Source organism: Thermobia domestica, chromosome 3, assembly GCF_964235325.1.
Source record: "Thermobia domestica chromosome 3, izTheDome1.hap1.1, whole genome shotgun sequence".
Taxonomy (NCBI): Eukaryota; Metazoa; Arthropoda; class Insecta; order Zygentoma; family Lepismatidae; genus Thermobia; species Thermobia domestica.
The window spans coordinates 308,833,780-308,849,692 of NC_137456.1; the positions used below are offsets into that span (position 1 = coordinate 308,833,780).

Sequence of the window (15,913 nt, forward strand, 5' to 3'; positions counted from 1 at the left end):
TGGAAGGGTGCGTCCGTAGGAAGCAGGTATACGCATAGTCGAGACTAGTGGAAAAGCATTGTATGACATAAAATACATGCCTTGTATTGTCACAGTTTTGCAACACTTCTATGAACACTTTGCACTGCCTTCACATAGCACTCCGCTTCATCATCTCTCTTTTTTATGGAATGCTAGCTTTGTGGTAAAATAAATAAATAAATAAACTTTCCATTTCGTATTTATAACTTATTATAAATGTAAGAGGTAAGATTCCGATATATTTTGGTTACTTGTACCATGTTGTTGTAAAATCAAGTAACGTATTTTTTCCGTAGATTTTGCAAATTTTGTCCCGTTTCGGTTCAGATACGACACCCTCTAATTAATTTCCGCTCTATATTTCTGTATTTCCCTCCATTACGGCAGCATGCATATCCTGGTTAGATAATAAGACAGTGGGTTTGAAACACTACCATATTATGCTTTATTGTTTGTTTACCTAATATCGAATCAATACGCGAAGTAATATAATCCAGAATTTAACTTGGTTTTTCTCCCTAATTAGTCACCCTACACTGAGGATCTTTATTATGCATTTTGTTACTCTCGTGTTGACTTTCGTTTTTATTTCTCCATAAATTCTGCATTTCGGGGCCGCCATCTGCACCAGTTAACGCTTTTATTCGAAAAAAAAAAAGTTAACATTTTCCCTAATATCTGTTAATATTAAGTTAATGTTAGGTTAGTGATAGCTACTTGCGTCATTGTATTCATATTCCCTTATGTGCGCTAAGGTTGAGTACATAATTATGTTCTAGTATTTCATACTCCATATACTCCATATTTCTACAATATGTACTCTTGTTCCATTATCAAATGAGACTCAAATCAATTTCATTTCCCTTAGTTCAACTCATTTCTCCTGTAATATATATATATATATATATATATATATATATATATATATATACACTTTTGTCCCCCTTGATCTAAACATAGTCCGCTTCGTACACTGCTTATGGAGTACTTCGTGGTAAAAAGCACATTTTCCGTTTCGAATTTCCACCTTATTATATATGTTAGAGGAAATATCCCGATATATTTTGGTTTTTTAGCATATTGTACCTGGCTTATAATTATTTGTATTAAAGAATTTTAGGAGAATCTGAAACCTTCTTCTGGTCCATAGTACCTTGAGAACGAAGTAACTGGTCGTCACCTATATACAGGGTTGGCAAAAACCATGGTTTTTATTAAAAAAACCAAAAAAAAAACGGTTTTTTTGGTTTAAACCAGGATTTTTTTTGGTTTAAACCAGGTTTTTATGGTTTAAATAATTTGCTCTATATATTCATATCATATATGGACAGAAATAAGTTTGTTTCGCCTTGATGTTATTATGCAACAACCGGGTTATGCTGGAAGGGGTCACATAAGCTTAAAGCGAAATAAAAACCGCTTCTCGAGTTACATCTGAGAGAAATTGTCCTCCATTTGAACTCGGAACCAGGACTAATTGGCCACAAATGCGATACGTCTGCCGACTCACTCACGAAGGAATCCTGATAAAAATAAGTTGTACTGATCTTTACATGCTTCTTAATATAACTGTCAAGAGTCATTTCAGAAGGACAAAAAGATAAACAGTTGCACAAGTGAAACCATTACACAGAATTACATATGAACAATTTCAAAGTACTACGGAGTATAGAAGAACTAATTTAGTTCAAGTTAGTTAACAACGACTTTTATTGGTCCAAATTAAAGAAATACACCGACTTAATTTGCATATCAATAAGAAAAGTGAATAAAGATACGAATTATTTGAGTCCACTTTGGCTCAGACTCATTTATACATAAATAGATACCAAAGATACTTATTTCACTAAATGCCTCTCGTGGGGTCTGTATGACCCCCCCCCCCTACACACAAAAAGTACGGCATTTTCGATATATTTTATCAATAGTAAACATTGAAACGAAACAATATTTAGAATTTTTCTTCGATTGCAATTACATAACAATAATAACAATTACAGAAAAATCACAAAATAAACATTTATAAACTTATAAAAAAAGTTGTTTTTGTAGTATAATCTTTTTGAGTAATGAATGGGGAATTTAGGTCTGAATATAATACGAATAATATACGGGAGTGAAACGTGATAACCCACAAATGTGTGTTCATCAGATTTTACAAACACTTACACTTTTACGAACATTTTTTTGTTTTTTGGTTTAAACCAGTTGGTTTTTATGAAAAAACCAGCTGGTTTAAACCTTGGTTTAAACCATCTTGGTTTAAACCAGCCAACCCTGCCTATATACCTGTTGGTATATCACAAATGATGATTCCTCCTACACTTATCTGCAGTGGCAGATTCACACTGATTTGTTAGTGAGTAAATTATTTTATAAATGTTTAATTCATTTATTCCTCTAGATACTTTAAAATATGTTAAAATGTGGAAGGTTTGTTTATACTGTGCGACATGTAATTTACATCCATTTTCTGCTATTGTGTTAGAGTTGGTAAATTCTGTGATAAAATTTTTGTGCATTCAGTCTTATAGAAATAGGAAACAATTATGGATAAATTTTATTTTGAGAATACTCCTATTTATTATGGTGAACGTTTATTCGCGTTTAATTAATCTATTAATTTAGTAATTTTTGAGATATGTGTGTACATGCTTCAGCTTTTTGGTTGATTATACTTTCTTGTGAATAATAGGGCATTTTTTTTTCTTCGAATGCGTTGCACTTCCAAAGAATGAGTTTATCTGTAAATGAGTTTAGTCTCTTATATTATGTTAAGTAAATATTTAACTTATTAAAGGTTTTTAAGTTGGGAATTCTTAATGCGTACCGTAAGAAAATTGTTACCATGAAAATTTTTATTCAAATGTAAGATTTTAGTTAGTTGGTAGAGATGTTGGCTTAATCTTATGCTTTTGGTGGTTTGTGAAGTAATAGCTGATTCCTGTATTGTATTATAATGTTTTATGGGTTATGAATGATTAAAAGTTAATAAAAGTGGATATATATGCTTTTTAAAATATTAAGATTTTTTTTACATGCATTCATTAAAACTGTGAATAGGATAAACTAATCAAATATTTATTCTATATATTAAAATGGCGGTATCAGACCCATTGCCATTGGGAATGTTTGGAGGAGACTTGCATCCAAGATTATCTGTGGGAGGATTAAACAACCACTACTCCAATTCCTTGCTCCACACCAACTTGGAGTAGGAGTTCAACATGGTGCGGAAGCGGCAGCACATACAGCACGTATCTATTACTCATACCATCATCAGAAGCCCAAAGCTTTCTTAAAAATAGATTTTAGGAACGCATTCAATGAAATAGACAGATATACAATGCTATCTATCGTCAAACAAAATTTTCCTTCGATATATCCCTATGTACACCAAAGCTATGCTGAAGCCAGTAATTTATATTATGGCAAAGATATAATCTTATCAGAAAGAGGAGTCCAACAAGGTGATCCTTTAGGTCCAGCATTATTTGCCGTAACATTGCAGCCTATAGTCAATAATATCAAGACAGACTTAAATATCTGGTACCTCGATGATGGTGCAATAGCTGGAGATCCAGATATTGTATTAAATACATTGAAAATGATCAACACACAGGCAGCTACAATTGGTCTGCAACTAAATTTCTCGAAATGCGAAATCAGCTTTCTTGAAACTACAAATGAACAAAAGCACACACTGTTTTCGTCATACAACCAAGTAGCTCCAGGTATCCAATTAATGTCGCCATCAAACGCTTTCCTCCTTGGAGCTGCTCTCTCAGCTGAATCAAGAAGAACTCTATTAACTGAGAAGATTAACCAGTTGGACATGTATTTCTCACGTCTATCATCAATATCTGCTCATTCTGCCTTTTACTTACTAAGAACATCATTTTCCATCCCAAGATTATTATATTTCCTGCGATGTTCACCTTCATGGAAAGAAGAGGATTTACTAGAAAGATATGACAACAGTATAAAATCTGGTTTGGAGTCTATCCTAAATTGTGTCCTTGAGGATAGCACATGGCTTCAGGCATCTCTCCCAGTTAATCTTGGTGGATTAGGCATTCGAAGAGCCTTAGATTTGGCTATTCCCGCCTTCTTGGCATCATTCTACGGCTCTCAATGTCTAATAAAATCACTTCTCCAACAGAACAACAATCTCCACTGGGATTCTGAAGTTCAAGATTGTTCGTCTACATGGTCATTGTTGGTGGGCTCCGATTTACCCGACCTCAGTTTCAGGGCTAAACAATCCACATGGGAAGAACCTATCATACAATCAAATTTTTCATTTTTACTACAGTCTTCCGACAACCCAGAAGACAAGGCCAGACTGATCGCTGCATCGTCCATTGAGGCAGGTGCTTGGCTCAAAGCTTTGCCCTCACGTCCTCTAGGCCTTCACCTGAATGATAAATCTTTTAGAATAGCAATTGCGTTAAGACTGGGAGCAGATATTTGCGAACCCCATAAATGCCAAGCGTGCAAAAATCCTGTTGACAAAAAAGGACTACATGGTCTCTCCTGCATAAAAAGCACAGGTAGACATCCTCGACACTCGAGCTGTAACGACATCATTGTGAGAGCACTCATCTCCGCAGGTGTACCGGCAATAAGGGAGCCAAATGGCTGTAGTAGAACAGATGGAAAAAGATCAGATGGGATGTCCTTAATTCCTTGGAAGAAAGGTAAAGCCTTAATTTGGGACTTCACATGCACAGACACTTTTGCACCTTCCAACCTTCCTTTCTCTTCAATCCAGGCGGGCAATGCAGCAGGTCGGAAAGAGATAGAGAAAAGAAGAAAATACAACAACCTTATGGAAAAATATCAATTCGTACCAGTTGCAGTTGAATCCGGTGGCTCGTGGGGAAGGGAAGGCCTAAACTTTATAAAGGAAGTAGGAAAACGCATCACACAGTTATCCGGTGATGAAAGGGCAACCAGCTTCCTAATTCAAAGAATAAGCATGGCGGTGCAGAGAGGTAATGTAGCTTCAATACTAGGAACCATACCTCCTGGTAAAGCACTGGAGGAGATTTTCTTACTTTAAAAACAAGAGTAATGTGTCCATATTGTTGTACACTAATTATTTTTCATTGTTATTCATTATTGTTTCAACTGCAACAATGTAATTTTAATTTATTCATGTTGATTCATTACGTGAGAAGATAATTTGATCTGAAATATTTCCTGTTGCACACGTTTAAAATACCTTCCATATATTTTTGCATAGTTTGCATCATTATGCGTGAGATGTGCTTGTTAATGTATACATAACTAGTTAGTACCATCAACATTTTATGTAAATATATATATATATATATATATATATATATATATATATATATATATATATATATATAATTAAATATTTGATTACTTTATATCCTGTTCACAGTTTTAATGAATGCATGTAAAAAATCTTAGTGTTGAAGTATTTTTAATTTTTAATCATTCATTACATAAACACTTTCAAGGCAACTATTTAAAAAAAAAAAATCTTTTTGTGTCAAAAACAAGTTATGTAAGTGTTTTCCCAAAACTTCAAAATAACCTTCGAAATGAGTATAAAAACTTGCACCGTGGAACAGTCAGTATCATTTGTTCAAAATCCTTCAACCATTCAGCATCAATTGTCAAACACTTCAAAGCCAACAACGTTGCCCAAACTAATTGGCACAACCCCAAAACAACAGCTATAAAAAAATTACATAAGCTGTAAATATGCGTAGTGCTTTTAATTTTTAGATAACATAAACTATGTAAGGTAAACACCAAATCCTGTGTTACAGAAAAACAAAGAAAGACAAACACCTTTATCAATTCGAACCTCGAATTGCTATACTACCTGTGCTACACTACCTGTATCATATTGTTACTTTAATTATCTCATACAATAGTGTTAGTTTTATTTTTTATATTTCTTAATAAATTCTCTCATATAAAATGCAACTTATTTCTAATACAGTAACCCACATCCTGTGAGTTATGCAATAATATTAAATCTTAAATCTTTAAACGTAACACATTTAAGCATGGCAACAAATCACTGAACAAAGCAACGTTTACTGAAAATAGTAACTTGTGTGCAGTTTCGCCAGCTAAATGAACATGTTGGCTTCATCAACACATTGGCTTGACAGTGTCTGATGAAGCCAATATGTTCAGTTAGTTGGCGAAACTGTCGTCAATACGACAGTGTCTGATGAAGCCAATATGTTCAGTTAGTTGGCGAAACTGTCGACAATACGACAGTGTCTGATGAAGCCAATATGTTCAGTTAGTTGGCGAAACTGTCGCGAATATGACAGTGTCTGATGAAGCCAATATGTTCAGTTAGTTGGCGAAACTGTCGACAATATGACAGTGTCTGATGAAGCCAATATATTCAGTTAGTTGACGAAACTATCGCCAATATGACAGTGTCTGATGAAGCCAATATATTCAGTTAGTTGGCGAAACTGTCACCAATATGACAGTGTCTGATGAAGGCAATATGTTCAGTCAGTTGGCGAAACTATCGCCAATATGACAGTGTCTGATGAAGCCAATATGTTCAGTTAGTTGGCGAAACTATCGCTAATATGACAGTGTCTGATGAAGCCAATATGTTCAGTTAGGTGGCGAAACTGTCGCGAATATGACAGTGTCTGATGAAGCCAATATGTTCAGTTAGGTGGCGAAACTGTCGCGAGTATGACAGTGTCTGATGAAGCCAATATGTTCAGTTAGTTGGCGAAACTGTCACACAGTTATTATTTTAAAATGAACGTTGCTTTGTCAGTGATTTGTTTTTTCTAGTTCAAGTTATTTAAGATAACAAAGCTAATATAAATCATTTAATAAATGTACACTCATGTCCAAAATTATTGTCGCATATCTATAACTGTCTTCTTGTAAGAATATAATTTGATAATTTTGCAGGGTACTTTTAATGCTGATACTATGTATATAATCGGGAAATGTATACTTGTGGTAAATTTCATATGAAAAGAATTATAAATACGAAAATTAGAATGAGTAAAACAGAATGTTGCTAAATGGACAAGAAAGTTTTATTTTCGTTTTATTGTTGTTATTTTTCTGCTCTTTTGACATGAAATTTTCCACATACATGTCTTTGCCGACTATAGACATACTAACATTGTAAGAAATACCGGGCAAATTCGTTATCAAATTATATTTCTACAACAACATATTTATAGACATGCGACAATAATTTTGGACATGAGTGTACATAGGATTGACTGTAAAATTTGACACTCAAATTAATTTACCTATTGTTGATCAGTACTTGTAGCAGAGTTGTAAACCTTAATTATATGGTTTCAGCTTTCGTCCAGCAACCCTGGTCAAGACTAGGTGTGGCATCTACCTTCTCATAGAGTACGATTCAAAACTCGATCTTACAATTTGTGAGCAATTGCACCTTATTGATTATATGCTTAGAGGATGCTAAGTGTTTAGATAATCCGCAAGATTTTGGTCCTTAGACTCCATTATGTGTTCTCTGATTCTGGTTGATATGTTTCTCTTCGTCATTCCTAAGCACGTTTGTTGACAATGACGGGTAACAGAGTGTGTGTGATATTAATATTATTTATTAACATAATAATCTTTAAATTTTGAGAAATTATTTTGTAAGTTTGCTGATGCCTTTTGTGAAATTTATAGGCCATATTTATGAGTTACTTGCTGCAGTTTGTAAGAAAGTTTAGGCCACAATAGATATAAGATCCACTTTTTAGGTTTATACCTAGCCTTATATGTATCTGCTCTGTGTTGATTGTATATTTTTTGTGTTTGTAAATTCCATTTTTGTAAAGTTGTTTTCGTATATCCATTCAAGAATGCCTAGCTCAAGCACTTGTTCCAGTTGTAGCTCTAATTGTTCAAAACTAGATATCAGGTGTATGTTCTCAGAAAAAGGTTGATTCATACGTTAATTAGAACCTTGCGTGAATGTGGCGATCTTTTGCGTATGTAAAATTTTGATGTATTGCGTTTTCTGTAAACGCTAGTATGGAATTTATTTTTTTCTGAATATACAATTGTCCAAAAGGTCAATTTTAAATTCCGTGATAACTTATTCTGTCGTGAATTTTATTTAATTTCTTCTAATACAATTTGTACATCTTTGTTGTCTCTATAGATTAATGAAGTGTCATCTACATATCTATAATATTTGATGCATTTTAACTGCTGTTTTAGTGAATTTTTTGTTTCAAAATGATTGATGACTATATTTATCACTAACGGTGACGAAGGGCTGCTCAAAATTTTTGTTTCAAAATGATTGATAACTATATTTGTCATAACGGAACAAAGAGCTGCTCAAAATTTTTGTTTCAAAATGATCGATGACTATATTTGTCAGTAACTGTGACAAAGGGCTGCTCACAATTTTTGATTCAAACTGAGTGATGACTATATTTACCAGTAACGGTGACGAAGAGCTGCTGAAAATTTTTGTTTCAAAATGATTGATGACTATATTTGTCAGTAACGGTGACAAAGAGCTGCTCAAAATTTTTGTTTCAAAATGATTGATGACTATATTTGTCATAATGGTACGAACAGCTGCTCAAAATTTTTGTTTCAAAATGATTGATGACTATATTTGTCATAACGGTGACGAAGAGCTGCTCAAAATTTTTGTTCCAAATGATTGATGACTATATTTACCAGTAACGGTGACGAAGAGCTGTTCAAAATTTTTGTTTCAAAAGATTGATGACTATACTTGTCAGTAATGGTGACAAAGGGCTGCTCAAAGTTTTTGCTTCAAAATGATTGATGACTATATTTACCAGTAACTATATTTCCCAGATGCTAAGGGCTGCTCAAAATTTTCGTTTCAAGTGATTGATGACTATATTTGTCATAACGGTGACGAAGAGCTGCTCAAAATTTTTGTTTCAAAATGATTGATGACTATATTTGTCAGTAACGGTGACAAAGGGCTTCACAAAATTTTTGATTCAGACTGATTGATGACTATATTTACCAGTAACGGTGACGAAGAGCTGTTCAAAATTTTTGTTTCAAAATGATTGATGACTATACTTGTCAGTAATGGTGACAAAGGGCTGCTCAAAGTTTTCGATTCAAAATGGTTGATGACTATATTTACCAGTATCAGTGACAAAGGGGTGCTTAAAGCTAATCCTTCTAGTTATCTACTGTTAGATGCTATGGGGTGCATCTTAAATCAATGAAATGAAAAAGGTTACCATTGTGCCTCTGATCCTCTTGTTTTAGCTTATGTTGATATTTCAACTCGCTCTGGAATTACGCTCACAACCCGTTGTTATTTATTTAAATTATATTTTTATTTTCGACTCGCTCTGGAATTCGCTTGCAACTATTTGTTATTTATTTAAATTATTTTTATTTCCGAGTTGCTCTGAAATTACGCTCTCAACCATTTGTCATTTATTTAAATTATATTTTTATTTATTTCCGTTTGCAGATTGGAACTTCAATAACACCATCGTTGTTTGCTTATGTAAGTCCTGTGAAGGAAATGAACCACGAATTCCTGGACTCCACTAGATTTCTTTAACCTTATTCACTGTACACTTCGTTTGTGCTGTTACTAGAAATAGCAGGTACCGATAACACTGTTCAACAAATTTTGATCGAAAGTATGTAAATTCTTTGAAATTGCGATTTTTACATTCATTTAAGCATAATATGAAAGGAAATGATAATAGAAAAATTTTCTTAGCTCAGTTTGTGAAAAAAAACGCCCTTGTACAACAGTAGCTGTATATATACAAATGTATTAATATTTATAGAACATTTAAGCAAAATCCTTGTAAAAGCCTACATTTCACTTTTTTTTTATCTATTTCACTGTGATGTGATAAGCTGGGGAGTTAAGAAGTACCCTAACCTATAGCTTTCTATACCCTTGTACTTCCTTTTTCAAAATTGCGCAAATACCAGTTTCACAGCGATACAGAAAATAAAGTAACCGTGGTCAAGTTAAACATTAACAATTCCGTAATAAAAATCAGTATTAACATCAAAACATGAAAAATATGTACAAATACCTTTTTGTGCAAGAACTACACTGCAATGTAGACAAAAGTTTCAAGTGATCCCTTGTACAGGATTATGTTTATTTTATTTTGAACGTCTTCGCTTGGCTTGCCTTTTGTAGGTTACATCTGGAGCATCCCTTGCAATAGTCCAACAGTAGTCGGCCAATATGTTAGAACTCCACTTTCCCTCATATCTCTTCTCCATGGCTGCAATATCTTGATGGAAACGCTCACCATGTTCGTCACTTACTGCTCCACAATCTTCGGGAAAGAAGTCTAGATGTGAATGAAGAAAGTGGAGTTTCAGAGACATATTGCAACCAAGATTTTCGTAGCACAATAACAACTTTGCTACCAGTTGTTTGTAATTTGTCGCTCGGTGTCTTCCCAAGAACTGTGAACAAACACTCTTCAAGCTTTCCCACGCAGCTTTCTCCTCACCTTGGAGAATTTCGTCGAACTTGTGATCTTTGAATAGTTGCCTAATCTGTGGCCCTCTGAAAACACACTCTTTAACTTTGGCATCACTTAATCGAGGGGATTGCCCTCTTAGGTACTTATAGGCCTCATCCTCTTGGTTCATGCTCTTAACAAAACTTTTCATAAGACCTGATTTAATATGTAGAGGGGGAAGCAAAATTCGGTTACGATCTACCAGTGGTTCATGCTGCACATTTTTCACTCCCGGCTGAAGAGTTTCTCTGGTACTCCAATCACTTTTGCGGTAATGAGATCCACGATCTCTACTGTCCCATTCATATATAAGCAACAATACTTTGTATACCCTAACTGCATACCTAGCAACAGTGCTATTACTTTAAGGTCACCACAAATGAGTCACTGAACATCGTAATATTTAATGGCTTGAAGTAAACGTTTCAAGTTTTCATAAGATTCCTTCATATGAACTGCGTAACCTACAGGAATTGAAGGAAGTTCATTTCCAATATGTAAAAGCACTGCCTTTAAACTTACCTTGGACAAATCTATAAAGAGCCTCCACTCCGTAGGTTCGTAATTAATTTTAAGTGCCCTCATGAGACCATTTACATCTGTACATGCCACAAGTGTGTCTTCCATAGTAAAAAATGAAGTGAACATCTTCTCCCTATTCCGATACACTGAAATATTTACTTTTTCCTGCAATAAATTCCATTGCTTTAAGCGTGACGCTAAAATTTCGGCTTTGCTTTTCGAGAGGTCCAAGTCTCTGATTAGATCACTTAGTTCCTCTTGAGTAAGTCTATGTGGTTCACATGAAGGTTCTTCTACAACAAACGTAGGGTCCTTCGAAGTACTTGATTCAGGAGCTTCAACTTCTTGATCATCATGAGAAAAAAAGATCCTATTCTTTAGGTGGGTCAGGAACAGGTAGTCCTTCTCCATGTGGAACAGGGCACATTGCAGAAGGAATGTTAGGATAGATCAAGGCCCGCTTCTTCTTCGTGGAAATTCCCTTCTTGACCATACAAAAATAACAGTCTCTGATGTGGTCGCTTGGCTCCCTCCAAATCATGAGCACTGCAAAAGGCATTGAGCGCCCCTTCCCATTAATCCAATTTCTTAGATTGCTGGCACAAGTGTTACACACAATGGGGGGTGCCCAAGATTTATCTTGGTCTCCAATTTTACAACCAAAGTAATATTGATGTAGCAGAAGCTATCCGCACTGTTTACACAATTTCGCGGTATTTTTGTTTATTGAAATCCTCAAAATGTCACTTGAAATAGTTCCGACAACTATTTAAAAATATACATTCGAAATACCAGTATTTTTGCGTACTTGTAGTTGTATTTTTATGTCCTGCACTACGCAAACGTCACACCCAAAACACTGATAACTGCACTAAACCTGTCTTTTCTAACAACAGCAGAACACTACTGAGATAAGGAACACAATGAAACCAAGCGTTCATATAGTTTCTCCAGTGTTGCCGGATCAGTGTAACATTTTACCCCAAACGAAGCGAATATATTTATTTTTAAAGCGTTATTATTAGACATGGCTGTAAAACGAAAAGTAGAGCTAATATTCGAAAATAACTTTCAAATTCGTGATCAGCACCACAAAATCAATAAGAATTAGCTGATTTTGTTCAATTTACATTTTCGTTGTTGAACAGTGTAATAATTGTAAACGAAATGTAAAGTGAATAAGGTTAAATAAATCTAGTGAAGTCCGAATCCAGGGTTCATTTTCTTCATAGGACTTGTATAAACAGACAACGATGGTCTTAGTATTTCCAGCCTGCGATGGCTGCAAATCTGACTCCGAGTCGAGCGAATTGAAATATCAGAATAAACTAAAAAGAGGATCGCGAGTGTAAAGGTAAACTTTGGCATTTTTATTAATCTTTGTACTTGTTAGAAAAACTAGTTTTCGAATTGAAAATAATTATTCTGTAAACTTAATTCCAAAATGTTTGTTATTTCATACACCCTGAATCGTTAAATTTATTTTTTGCAACTATTGATTGGTGTTCATATGTCACTTTCAAATCGTTACTATTATTGACAATCTACTTAAAATTAGAGGTTGGTGGAAGCTATCCATTTCACATTTTTATCTGTTGAATGAGACTTTCCAGAAATTATTAGTCCTAATGAAATATCGGGTTTATGTTGTTTAGGGTAGGCCATATATGATAGGTAAATTTGAGCCAACAATATGAAATTGTTTACCTAATTGGTCATCAGTTAACCAAGATGAACATGGATGGACGTGTAATTACTTGTAACTTGCTATCAATGTAGTATCTGGAGGAATCAGTGAATTAATTATTTATAAAAATACCCACCAACAAATCAGTATGAATCTCCCACAGCAAGTAAGTTTGGAAGGAACAACGTTTTTAATATAACAGTAGGAATGTAGGAGACAGCCAGTTACTCCGTTATCAAGCTACTGTGGACCAGTAAAAGGCTCCAAATTCTATACAGGAGCCGAAATCATTGTCCTTTAGTAGAATGCCAGGTACGTATGTTACATTACTTTATTTATATATGAAACAACATATAATACAACATAAAAACCTTAACATATTCTAGTCTATTTTGTATTGATTTTGGTTACGTGAAATAGCTTAAAAGTATTTTATTTTTTGCGTATATGTGACGCCCACGCACGCGACATGCGGGGATGCAAGTTTATTATATATTTACAGTAATGCAGTAATTAAGGTTTTATATCAAGATTAGGGCTTTTATCCGAAAACGGCAGATTCGAAACCCAAAGCAGTGCCTCCTTCCATGATCATGTCTTTCAACATTGTAGTGGCTATTCTAGAGATGATTTCACTGTAGTTGATTTTCCTGATATTAAAGTTTATTTCATACATCGATCTGCATCATAAGCTCTGATAGCTACAAAATGATCTTATACAGCTCAAAGTAGTGAGCATACAATTATACGAAAGAATACGCAATTGGTTTCTCAACTAAAATACAGCTCTGCATCTTGATTCAGTTCTCCACAATAGATTCGACTTCTTAATTATCAATATAAATCCATTTCTTTAACATAAGTTAATTATCCGACATATTTATTTAGCATAATATTACCAACATTTCTCGATTCATTCAACCAACGAATATTCATCATCGCAGTTTGGTAGCGCAGAAAGTTTTTCATTTTACGCAATCCTATAGAGTTAATCCTGTTTCACAATACAAATTCATGTTATTAAATAGGTTAAAATTATAAGCTTCAGCTTATGGACGCAGAGTAAAAGATCAGCTGTGCATATTATCCACGTCCTTACACATCTGATACAACTACTGCTAAGTTTACTGTCATAAGTTTCAGAAATAGTTAACACACGAATGGACGAGAAATATAAATACTCTTAACCAGTTCTAAGAGTATTTAACTAATTCTCGAGAATGTAGGAACTTTTGTTTGCAAGTTTTGATTTTTAACAACTTATATATAATATGTAGAGAGAGAGAGAGAGAGAGAGAGAGAGAGATTGAAGAAGAAAACAGACAAAACGTTAAAAGTTTATCAATATTGAAACTATTCTTAATACATATGAACAGGAACAAAATAACAAATAAAATTGTGTACAAATCTAATCACACAATAATTCAAATCAAGCTTGTGCTAATCTAAATCAAAATTATTCGTAACAAATTGAAACACTTTCGACGCATTTAAGAATCTTGTAACAGTTCGAAAGTTTGAGTTGTAACATATACGGTGCATTCTATGCGATTGTATATACGGTATATATATATATATATTAGAGTGTCCCTTATTTAGGGTAATTTCGAGTTGCGATATGCACACCCGCTAAATGTATTCTATGTGACGGTAAACACGCATTAATGAAATAGCAGCTCCCTACGAGAACGTTAACCCGTGCCGACTTGACCACAAAATTATGAAATGATGTTTCCACATTTTAATATAATTTAGAATGTCCAACCGTGATAACAAAGAAATCAAAAGAGACAGAGAAACGAAACTTTGCACGAAGCAACTAAAGAAAGGACGACATCTGTCCGTGTATTGACGAAGATAATCGGATGAATAGTGTTGCCAACCCAAGAGAAAGTTGTTTTTTTTGTAAATAGAATGACCTAAATTGGATATCATCATTGGAAACAACAATGAAAATAAAGACAAAAGAGATGGTAAACCCGGATCAGTGTTGCAAACTTTACGAGAAATAACGTGAAACATGTGTTACATGCAGACGCCGTGGCACACACACACAGAGTGAGGTACAAACGTTTTGTACACTTTAAATTAAATATTGACAGGAACTGTTTACGTTGTCTCCAAGTCTAGAAGGGTCCGTTGAACAATGTTGCCATCAACAGAAGAAAAATTGAGTTTGGAGAAGGTACTATAACTCGGAAAATGCCACTAGTGCGGCACGGTTTAAAACTTATAATGATTTGAAACTTGGATCCTGAAAATGATAATGCTATCCAGTAACAGGCACTGGTTCCTGTTACTGGATAGCATTATCACTTTCAAACTCAACTCGGCACTGGTTCCTATTACTGGATCCAATATGGAGGCCAAATTCGTTACGAAATTCTTCAAGTGGCTATATACGCTCATTTTATCCATAGTATTGTTCCCGGCATATTGAATTTTACAATTGTGACATGCAAAATGTTATTAGAAACCTCACAAATATTGCAAACTCGATTTTCAACTCATTTGTAGCATTCCGAACATATTTTGTCCGCCAAATTGGATCAGCCACTCTGAAGTTTACACTTTTGACATCATCATCGCTATCAGCGTCCTCAAAAACTCACGAGTACATAAACCCATGCAAATTGCACGCTGCTTTCTTATTTTGACCAGGTTTTTAGGATCCCAAGTCACTGTACAGCATAGCTATCTTTTACAAACCTTGCTTCTCAGCTTTAACAAGATACCGAATATCTCGGTCAATAAGTGACTTATTGATCTCACATAACCACGGTACTGCTCATGCTCTACCGCCTTGCATTCAAACTAATTTTTTCTCTTCTGTTGATGGCAACACTATTCAACGGACTCTTCTAGACCAGGAGTCAGCGTAAACAGTTCTTGTCAATATTTAATTTAAAGTGTACAAAACGTTAGTACCTCACTCTGTGTGTGCCACGGCGTTTGCATGTAACACATGTTTCACGTCATTTCTCGAAAAGCTTGCAACACTGATCCGCATTTACTATCTTTTTCGTCTTTATTTTCATTGCCGCTTCCAATGATGATATCCAATTTAGGTCATTCTATTTACAAAAACACAACTTTCTTCTTGGGTTTGGCAACACTGTTCATCCGATGATGTTCGTCAATATACGGACAGATGTTGTCCTTTCTT

The 15,913-nt window shown here is 34.5% G+C and overlaps 1 protein-coding gene across 5 annotated transcripts in view; it reads left to right on the forward strand.

The window, feature by feature from the left end:
- Positions 1–15,913, forward strand: part of Unc50 (Unc50 RNA binding protein) — a 212,291-nt gene that overhangs the window by 14,019 nt on the left and 182,359 nt on the right. The window contains exon 1 of one of the 5 annotated variants that reach the window (XM_081752563.1): positions 12,393–12,414. The exons of the other annotated variants lie outside the window; for them this stretch is intronic. The gene's annotated coding sequence lies outside the window, so the exon portion shown is untranslated. Of the gene's footprint in view, positions 1–12,392; positions 12,415–15,913 lie in introns of those variants that run through there. 5 annotated transcript variants of the gene reach the window in all.